The sequence below is a fragment of the Quercus robur genome, chromosome 5 (assembly GCF_932294415.1).
Source record: "Quercus robur chromosome 5, dhQueRobu3.1, whole genome shotgun sequence".
In the NCBI taxonomy this organism is placed as follows: Eukaryota; Viridiplantae; Streptophyta; class Magnoliopsida; order Fagales; family Fagaceae; genus Quercus; species Quercus robur.
The window spans coordinates 14,691,913-14,703,010 of NC_065538.1; the positions used below are offsets into that span (position 1 = coordinate 14,691,913).

The 11,098-nt window shown below is 35.0% G+C and overlaps 2 long non-coding RNA genes across 3 annotated transcripts; both read left to right on the forward strand.

The window, feature by feature from the left end:
• The first annotated feature begins 6,782 nt into the window (after positions 1–6,782).
• Positions 6,783–7,739, forward strand: LOC126725236 (uncharacterized). Its single transcript, XR_007655370.1, has 3 exons — positions 6,783–7,084; positions 7,440–7,527; positions 7,667–7,739. It is a non-coding gene; the product is annotated as an uncharacterized LOC126725236 (long non-coding RNA).
• Positions 7,740–8,587: 848 nt separating this feature from the next.
• Positions 8,588–9,638, forward strand: LOC126725235 (uncharacterized). Of its 2 annotated transcripts, XR_007655369.1 has the most exons (3): positions 8,597–8,926; positions 8,992–9,313; positions 9,474–9,638. It is a non-coding gene; the product is annotated as an uncharacterized LOC126725235 (long non-coding RNA). The 2 variants fall into 2 exon arrangements; XR_007655368.1 differs by having other exon boundaries at positions 8,588–9,313.
• The last annotated feature ends 1,460 nt before the right edge of the window (positions 9,639–11,098 follow it).

Here is an 11,098-nt window from a genome sequence, read left to right on the forward strand (position 1 = left end):
TATTGTCATTCATAGTTCAGATCCGTATATACTTCTATTCTACTAAACTTGATCCATGTTTTCCTAACTTGGCTACCTTAGAAATACCCATTTCATTTACACTATCTTTTGGTTTTGTTTCACCTTTTAACTCTATCTCCTCCATATCCAAAGTCTGTTAGCATCCAATTCAAGTACATTTGTCCAATTTTTTCCATCTTATGTTAATATTTAACATGTTTAGATGCTCTTTTTTTCCCACTTTTAGTTCCTGCCCCTTCTGCATTTTTTTTTTGGAGAATTTATACGTATAGCTTTTGTTAGGTTCTAAGTACTTAGGAACTAATGTATTAGAATTCTAATTTGTATTGTTGGCAAAACATGATCAAAACAGGCTTTTTGTCTTGTTTTAGACTTGCTCAAAGTATGTGTTTTATGTAAAGTTGGAATCGAGCTGCTACAGAATTCATTGTGCAATTCAGTTTGGCTCAATCGATCGAGAATTAGACTCGACTGATCGAAAGTCGAGCAGAATGTTTTTTCTGTAGAATTTCCAACTCAGCCCTAAGCCCATATGACGTGTAGGGTTTTATGTTTTGCCCTAGGTATAAAAGGGAAATTCTAGCCACGTTTTTAAGGTTGCTCTATTTTGTTGTGTGTGTGAATCTCTTGTGAGATTTGAGAGGTGATTGCCTTCACACATGCTTAGGATTATCAAGAAGGAGATTTCATTAAGAGTTTGATGATCATTCAGTTGCTGCACTAAAGAGCTTAAAGATACGCAAGCGGGAGTGCTTGTACTTGCTGGGAATCCAAGAAAGAAGAAGTCTGTGGTTTCGGAGTTGTCACGTGGTCGTGGTAGTAAGTTTTCTACATGAGGTAGCAATAGGATGTTAGTGGTCTAAGTCGCTATTGTAAAACTTCGATTCTTTCATAGTGGATTCAGTTTACCTTGAGGATAGCTAGGTTAAATCCTCCCCAGGTTTTTACCGGTGTGGTTTCCTAGGTCATCATATCTTTGTGTTATTTATATTCTGCACTTTACATTGATATGATTATATGATTGTGTTAACCTAGATTTGAAATTTGGACTAAGTAATCACTTGGCTAATTAAGTAGGTTAATCCAATTGTATTTTAAGGGGTCTAAAAACAAACAAGTGGTATCAGAGCAGGTAGTTCTCTTGTTGTAGATCTTTTGATCTCTGAGCTGATTCTTGACATGTTGTCATGGAACACGGACACTCTTTGGTTATTCCTCCTCACTTTGATGGAAATAATTATGCTTATTGGAAAGTAAGGATGAAAGCATTCCTGAAATCCATTGATGAGAGAGTTTGGAACTCCGTTGAGTTCGGATGAGAGAAGCCTACTACTCCTATGAGTGAGTGGATTATTGCTTAGAAAGAAGCAACAGCCTTCAATAGCAAAGCTATGAATGCAATCTTTAATGCTGTTTCTATGGAGGAACTTAAGAGAATCTCTAATGTTGAGGTTGCTCACACTGCTTTGAATATCCTCCAATTTGTGCACAAAGGCACAAAGGCTGTCAAAATTAATAAGTTGCAGTAATTAACATCTAGATTTGAGAGCATTAGGATGTTTGATCATGAATCCTTTGATGAGTTTTATGCTAAACTTAATGACATTGTTAATTCTGCATACAACTTGGGTGAAATCTATGATCAACCTAAAATTGTTAGGAAGATTCTTAAATCTTTAATTGAAAATTTTAGACCCAAAGTGACTGCCATCACTGAGAGCAAGGATGTGGACTCCATCCTTGTTGATGAACTTGTAGGATCTTTTCAGTCCTATGAGTTGGACCTACCCAAAACTAGTAAATCCAAATCAATGGCTCTTAAATCAGTTGATGATGTTAATGTTGGTGGATTTGATGATGAGCTCTCTGTTACAGAGATTACTTACCTTGCCAAAAACTTTAGGAATTTCCTTAGAAACAACAAACAAAAACTCTCCCCTTAACTATAAAAATCCTCTACAAGTGTCCAAATGTACTCCCTCTTTTTGTGATAGAATGTCAAAGGGAAATTAGAATCCATCATCAAAAGAAGGCAGTGAAGGCGAACGTCTAAGATGCGCCAAATTTGCTTGCAAAGCACGGAGCTCATCAAGCATGTCTACCAAAATCTGACCATGAGCCGCCTGAACGGTCATGACAGTCTCTAATGTACGACGAATGTCAAAGTCATCCGAGGTAGATGGTGGAGGAACAGCAGCAGCACCACCACCAATAGGATCAGGAGACGCCTCACTAGAAGTAGTACCTGTAGACGAAGGAGGGGGTGCAATACCAGAAGGCTCAACTTGATGGCGTTTAGAGCTCTCTCTCATCTGAGTAGCCCTTTGCCTAAGAAAAGTGGCACCTATGGGAGCAATAATGTATACAGGCTCAGAAGTGGGGAAGTCATCTAAACCTAAAAGCAACAAAATCCTCTAAATGAAAACAGGATGAAAAAAAGCCTGAGTGGTAGAGGAACTCCTATGAACTTCGTTCAAAGAATGAAGAAACAAATGAGGAAAACTAATAGGAGCATCCATAACAAGAGCATACAAAAATGCACATCGCTCCAAAGGAATGGTGTGCAGATGAGAGATAGGCCACAAGGAATAACACGCTATCCTAAAGAAAAGATAGGTAGTCTCAGTGAGCTCAGTAGAAGTGATCCAAGAATCAGAACCCCATCGGATAGAAGTACCAGTGATGTATGACATGATGTCGTCTAGGGGAGGAGACTCATCATAAGGGTAAACAAGATGCTGGACCATAAGTACCCCAAGAGCATCAGCCACTACACTAGGAGTAATGGTGAACTCTACACCTCGTATCCAACTCTTTACTAAAGTGTTGGAATCATAGACGTGAATAGAGAGGTTCGAGTAGAACTCTCTAATCAAGGTAGCTGGAGGAGGATAATCTATATCCAAAAGTGGCAACCAGCCCCGACGCTTAAAGTTTGCCTTAATGGCAGGATCTAGCTCATCTAACAAAACCTTATGCTCAACCCAAATCTTTCTCTTAAGGTTTAGTGTCTCATAAAGCTCTCAGCTTTTCTCACTCGGAAACAAAATGCCCACAGAGGAAGGAGCAAAAGAAAAGGAGGATGTCCTGTGGGCTCTAGTCTTCCTGGGCATGGTACTAGGGTATGGACAAAGACACAAGAGAAAGAATAAAAACAACAACAACAACAATAACAACAACAACAACAACAAAAACACCAAGGGTAGACTGCAAGTTAGCACAAAAAAATAGAAATAACAATCTATATGATGCATGAATAGATAAATGTCATGATGCATGCTCTAATGTAGTGATAACAAGTTCAATTTAAGTTTAGAATCACAAAATTGGCTTGAGCATAGAGTTTATAACAAAAAACCCCAAAATTTTGAAAAACCACTTGTTCAATTTGTACCAAATTGACCAATTGATCATCACATAAGTTAGAAAACAGTTTATAATGATCAAATTAATCAATTCAACAAGCCAATTTCATCAATTAAACTCAATTTGAACAAAATCCCCAAATCGGGTAGTTTTAAGCCCTAGAATTTTCAATTTCTCACAATACATCAAATTGATCAAATTAAACACCATAGATCATGTTTATAACATCCCCCAACAAAAACCCATTGATCAATTGCGAAAGAAAAGGCTTAATTCATCCCCAAAAAAAAAAAAAAAAAAAAAAAAAAAAAAAAAAACCAAAATTTTGTAGGTTCAAAATTTCCTAAATAATGCATGATTTGATGCATGAAAAGTGAAAATTAATGCAAAAGGAAGGGTATAAAGGTCTTACCAGCCTTGGGAGAGAAAAAACTTGCAAAAAGAATGGTGGAAAACGACAAAAAATCAGATTGGAGCCTTGACCGAGTCGTATAGAGAGAGAGAAAGTTGAAAAACTTTTAAAAATCTGAGTTTGAACACGTGAAAATCAGTTTTTAAAAAATTCTCTACACGATTTTTGATCGATCAAAAAACAAATTCGATTGGTCGAAAATGCTTCAATTGATCCAACAACAATCGAGCACCAATCGAAACAGACAGAGACTCATAATCATTTATAATCGCAATTTCGATCGGTCGAAATTCTAGAAAAATCAGTTTTTTTGAAAAACAAAGCAAAATAATGCAGAAACTCGTCAAAGCATTGAATTTTATGAATCACATGCATAAGTATGAGATGAAATGCTTTTCAAAAACACATGTTTTGAACCCAGTTTTCCTAAAATTAAGATTTTCAATCCATCCTCTTAAAATCTCAAACTTGAAATATGTTTTGCATAAAACTCAAGGAATTTTCAAACTTGGTTGGTCAAAACAGAAACACCCACAATAACACGTACAAAATTTAGCAAAGAGTAACTTGTGTAGTGTGTGCAACTAGCAAAAGTTTGAGATACATGTGAGGTGATATGTGAATAGAAATCAAACACAAAGTCTACAAAATTCATCACATAAAGTTTGAAAGAGACTATCACCTAAAGAGTTACATCATATAACTCCCACATCTCTTAGATCATAAGCTTACAATTATGTAAGTTTCTTGATTTACCTCATATTGTACACACAAATTTTAATTTAATAGAAAATTATTAAAATAGCTGGGATAATGTACACACCAATTTTATTTGATTGATTAAACTTTAAGTCCAATAATGTACACACCAATTTTAAGCAATTTAACTGAGGCTAAACCTTATTTTCTTTTTGTGCATGTGATACACTTTCTTGAATACAAAATCTTATGATATGCACTAAGGTGTTCATGATTGGCTAGTGAACAGTGGTGAGATGGTTATTTATGCCTTTCTCCAAATGTTCAAGTTTGACAGTCAAAGACATGTGACTTTAAGATCAAGACAAAGTGATCAAAAACTATAAACATCTTTCCCACACAACATGCACTACAAAGCTTCAACTAGTAAAGTGCAATAAATAAGTTCATTCAAGCTAAACAAGGTACAAAGACATGTTATGTGAAAATAAATTGACCAACCTTGTTTTCAATGCCAAGAAAATAAATGCAAAACACAATTTGTCCCTTTTTCTCTTTTTAAATTTTTTAAAATTTTTTTTTATAAAAAGAAAACAAAAACAACCTAGAATGAAATGCATAAATGATATGCAATGCAAATCCTAGACACAAAGAAAACAAAAACCAAAGAACAATGGTTACAAATAGTAGAACAATGAAGCACAAGGACCATGTTAGAAAGACTCAATTTGATTGAGCCTTTTGCATCCAAAACTTTTTAGATGCACCTCGAGCATTGGAGTTCTTATTCACATGAGAATGATTACCAACTCCAGGATTGAAATAAAGGTTTAGAACCTTTACCAATTCACCAATAAGTACCATAGGATCTTGTGTTTGAGGCACAGGTACTTTTGGTTTGTTTGCTCGCTTAGTAGCTTGCAGCTTGTAACGGTTTGAATGAATGTGCCTAGACTTTCCACAAAAATGACAAACCCATGCAAGCTTATCATGTGTTTTACCCTTAGGAGGGTTATGAGCCTTAGGTTTAGACTCATGAAGATCAACTCTAATCTTCCCAGGAGGTGTAACTTCTACAGATTTAGCCTCACTCACAGAGGGTTTGACAACCTCACTCACATGGGGTTCGGAAAAAGAAGAAGGAACAAAGTTTGTGGAATGAGGTGCAAGAATAGAGATGCTTTCTACAAAACCTAAGTCAGTTTTGTCAGAGGGAGGCTTTTGAACACTCAGCATGTGATCAAGTTTGGAGCTTGCAGACCTATCAGTTTGTTCTCTAGCAACAGATAGTTCATATTTCAAATTCTTATCTTTTTCAAGCAAAAACATGTTCTCAGTCTTCACATTATTCAAAAGTTCAGTAGCATTAAACAAATTCATAAGCAAAATTTTCTTATTAAGCTCAAGAGATGCAATTTTCTTTAAGCCTAATTCAACACTCATAGCATCCTTTGCAGCAACTTTGCAAAGTTTATTGTAGGCTTCTTGAAGATCTGCATTCCGTCACAAAAAGGGGGGAGTATATTTGGACACTTGTAGAGGATTTTTGTAGTTAGGGGGAGAGTTTTTGTTTGTTGGAGCTTGTGGAGTTTAGATTGTATCTAGGTGCTTCACTGTGTATGTATCCTTTTTGGCTCTTGATGTATTGTTTTTGGGTTATTCATGTTAGGGGGAGATACATTGTTATCTATGTTTCTTGTTTCACTGCTCATTGATTTATATTTATGAGTTATTCATGATATATGTCTCTGTTTTGTGTTTTGTGAAGTCAAGAATTTATTTTTGTTTTACTTGTATTTTCCACACATGCGTTTATGCGTTTGTTGAGTATTTCAGGAAATATAAAAATTGATTCAATCGTGCTGCTGTCTACATTTACAACTGATAGGTAGTAGCTAGGTTGGATTATTTTGTAATGGGCATTATTTTTGTAAAGGGTTTTTACTTGTAACTTTGAGCATTGTGTTTGTGTTTTGTCATGGATTGCCCAAGGGGGAGTTTGTTAGGTTCTAAGTACTTAGAAACTAATGTATTAGAACTCTAATTTGTATTGTTGGCAAACCATGATCAACACAGGTTTTAGTCTTATACAAGACTAAAAACCTGTGTTAATCATGGTTAAGAGCCAACCGTTGCCGATTAAGCTCAACGGCGACGCTTCGCATTCCTTCGAATCGACGACCATTCGACTTCCCGGCGACGTTTCGCATTCCTTTGAACCGGCGACCAGTCGACTTCCTGGCGACGCTTCGCATTCCTTGGAACCGGCGACCATTCGACTTCCCAGCAACGCTTCGCATTCCTTGGAACCGGTGACCATTCGACTTCCCGACGACGCTTCGCATTCCTTCGAACCGGCGACCATTCGACTTCCCGGCGACGCTTTGCATTCCTTTGAACTGGCGACCCTTCGCCTTCCTTCGAATCGACGACCGTTCACCTTCACAGCACTCTCGTTTCCGATTTCATTTTCCATTTCTGTCCCTCTGTGTTTTCCAAACACAATCTCCGACGGCTACAGCATTAACGGCAATCAATCTACAGACTCATTTCGACGGCCAGATTGTAACCCTGACGTTGACTAAGGTACCACTTTTACTCTCTAGCTTCTGCTTCATTTGGTAGCTTCTGCTTTGTAATCCAAACAGCTTCTCTGCTATTTTTTGTTTTAAACTTTTTTTTTTTTTTTTGGGTATGGGAGTTTTGTCTAACACTTTGTAGACACTCACATTGTCATTGGTAGAGAGCTGTATACTGCTTCTTAACGATCAAGTTTAGCAGAAAAATATAATTTTTAGTTCCCTAATTAACACCAAATGATAACATTTTGTAATTCCAATCAATTTGCCTTAAAACACAGTATTTGAAAATGTGAATATAACTTGGGCACACACTCAATAGCTTTTGAGTTTGTGGATCTTTATGAATTCATGTTTTTAAGGTTTTGAAACTCCGCCTACGTCATTGCCTAGTGTTCATTGCGGGTCCAAGAACCAAATAACACTGCGATTATTGGCGCTTCTCTTCTGGTACGACTTCTCGAATCATTAGCTATTTATTTGTTTTTGTTGAAAATAAAAAAATGAAAATGAAATCTTTGTTTATATATACAGTTGATTTGTTTGTAATTAGCTTGGATTTGCTTAATTGTAATGCTGGTTTGTACAGAGGACACGTTCTGCCGTTTCGGCATTGAGAAGCTACTCATCAGCAAGAAAAGAGGTAATGGTGGATTTTTTTTATCAATTCTATGCTTTTCAGTTGGCTTTATTAGACTACTTTTAATACTCCTTGTTTGTTTGTGTTTGTGTTTTGGTTTTTTTATTTATTTATACCAGTGCTGAGCTTATATTTATATTATATATATGTATGATGTTTAAGTATGTCTCAATTATTTTACTGGGAGGCTGGGATATGATTGAAATTCTTTGATGGGGGACCTCGTAAAAAAAAAGGTAAGAATTTGTAAGAAAAAAAAAGGGTTGTAGCCAGAACAGTGTACTACAGCTAAAAGATATATATAAATAAATATGTTCATAGGACCACCTAAAAGATGAAGTGCGCACTACAGCTATAAAAAAAATATAGTTATGCATTGTGAAAATCCACCTACATATCCTTTAACCAATAGTGATAAGCAATTTCAATGGCTCTTGGTACTGTTCTTTTGTTTAATAAACATAAAGCATAGATACCAATATGCTCCTTTGTGCCATGGTAATCTTTGTGGGGGCACAACATATCATTTACAATAATATTGTTGCCCAGAACTTTGTGAAGCTCAATCACACATTGGATGATTGAGATCATTAGAGGGAGAGAAAAATTAGTATGTTTTTCTCTATTGTAAGCTACTTTGTTAAGCACACTTTGCATTAATGTTTCTTTCTCCTTCTAAAAAGATAGCCACAATTGAAACTATATTCCTAATTCCCATGGCCTATGATTCAAAGAGGGCAAGTCCAATAATGTTACACACGTATTGAAACTCTTATTGGCTCAGTTAGATTGACCAACTTATTTATATGCATCAGCACTAGCATATGCAATCATCTATTCTGATTCTCATTATGGGGAGTGATGAACTATAATAATAATCCACTAACATGCGCTTTACATAATAAGGTTATGTTATTCTCATGTTAAGAGGAAAGGTAATAATGTTCTGCCACAAAGCTTTTTTGTCATCCTTGCTGATTTAGCTGGATTTTCATAATATAAATTCATGGCCTTCCTTGATGAGGGAGCAAGGTAGATAAAGGCAATTGTATTTTATGCATTGTGATTGTTTGATTAATTAAAAGTTAAACTTTCTTTTATCTCCAACTCTCTTTCTCTTTGGTGGCTAAAGAAATTGTGAGGAACAAGATGAAGATCACAAGTTAACTTTGGATTTTTTCTGAAAATTGTAAACTTAGCTTAAGCAAAGTAAGTATATTTTAGTTAAAAACTTATAAGCATTATAGTTGTGATGTTGAAAATTTGTTTTGTAGTGGGTTGTTGTGTTACAATACCGGACTTGGTGTTTAAGAAGAAGTTCGGTATTGTAAAAGGACTTGGCATGAGACCTTCCTCTTCTCTAATAACCACCGCCTCCTCTAATTCATCGGTGGAATATATCCAACGGTTAGAAAATGAGATAATTGAGCTCAAAGGGGCAAGAGTTAGAGATCAAGAGGAGCGAGCTAAGGACCAAGATGCACGAACTAAGCAAGATGAGGTCCAAAAGAATATTCTTAACTTTTTGAGGAGCAAGGGTTATGATGATGCTCTTACTTATGGGGTTGGTTCAACTTCAAGTTAAAACACTTTTTGGTTAGTACTTTATTTGCTTTCAACAATTTATACATTAGAAGTTGTGATTTTAATTTATTGGTGTGGTTACTCTTAATGCATTATTAGAAATATTTTTTATAACATAGTTAATGTTTTTACTTTACGGTTTTAACGAATTATTGTTTTTATATTTGTACAGATTTCTTATTGGTGGCTTTTAGGGGATTTACTTTTGGCATTACTTGAAGACATATGAGAACATCTTCCGTTAGTTCTAAAATAGGGTTTAGGTAGAGTTATTGTATGTATTGCAAACAATTATTGTATGGAAGGAGTTTGAATTAGATACTTGTTTTATTTTTTACTTGTGGAATATATGGATCTTCTTTTATAAATGTGTTATTGAAATAAATATGTTATTCAAATGTGAGGTTTTAATAATGTAATGACAGGTTACAGGTTAATATCAAAACCATGAAAAAAATAAAAACAGAAAATAAGCTTTAGTGTCGAATTTTTTCGTCACAAATATAGCAACAAAAAAATTTTTTAGTGACGAAAATTTCGTCACTAAATATAGCAAAATTTTGTAAGAAATGGTTTTAGTGATGAAAATTTTCGTCACTATATGTGCCTGGATTTTCTTAAAAATAGTTTTAGTGACGAATTTTTTCGTCACTATATGTACCTGAACATAGTTTTAGTGACAAAATTATTTGTCACTAAATATGATTTAGTAAACTAAAGTGTTTTTAGTGACGAAATATTTTCGTCACTGAATAGTATTTTTAGTGAGGAAAACATTTAGTGACGAAATGTTTTCGTCACTAAAAGTTTTTTTTTTTTTTTTTTTTTAAATCAAATCAAACTTTTAGTGACGAAATTTTTTGTCACCAGGACTTTTAGTGACGGGGCTACAGTGACGAAATGAGTTTCGTCACTAAAGGTCCTTAGTGACGAAAAACTGGACTTTTAGTGACGAATTTTTTCGTCATTGAAAATACATTTTGTTGTAGTGTGTTTTGGACTTGCTCAAAGCATGTATTTTATGTAAAGTTGGAATCGAGCTGCTGCAGAATTTATTGTGCAATTCGGTCTAGCTCGATCGATCGAGAATTAGACTCGACCGATCGAAAGTCGAGCAGAATGATTTTTCTGCAGAATTTCCAACTTAGCCCTAAGCCCATATGATGTGTAGGGTTTTATGTTTTGCCCTAGGTATAAAAAGAAAAACCCTAGCCACATTTTTGAGGTTGCTCTATTTTGCTTTGTTTGTGAATCTCTTGTGAGATCTGAGAGGTAGTTGTCTTCACACATACGTAGGATTATGACAAATAGTATGAGAAAACTTCTTATCTTAGACACTCTTATTGATTTTCCCTCCCTTCAATTTTCTTTTGAATTTTAGAAAGTTTAACCTGTAGACAGTGATTTGTTTTGGCTTAGATACACTATTAGTTCCTAAAGTTTAGCTCGTGAGTGATTTTAGTCCCTAAAATTTAAAGTAATTGCTATTAGTCCTGAGATAACGTGGCCAAACTATAAACTGACATGTCATCACTCTAAAAGGACTAAAATTGATTATTTCAAGATTCTTTTAAGAACTAAAAGAGATCACTTTAAGTTTGTTAAGTACTAAAAGTGATTGCCTTAAACTCTAGGGACTAAAATCACTCATAGGCTATTGTTAGGGACCACCAGAGTATTTTGGGTCAAAAAAATCAAATTTCTGGGATAAATAAACTTGTCACAAATCTTCAAGTCAAATTTAAATTAATAAACAAAATTAAAACTTGAGCAACACCGACGAATTTATTTTAGTAA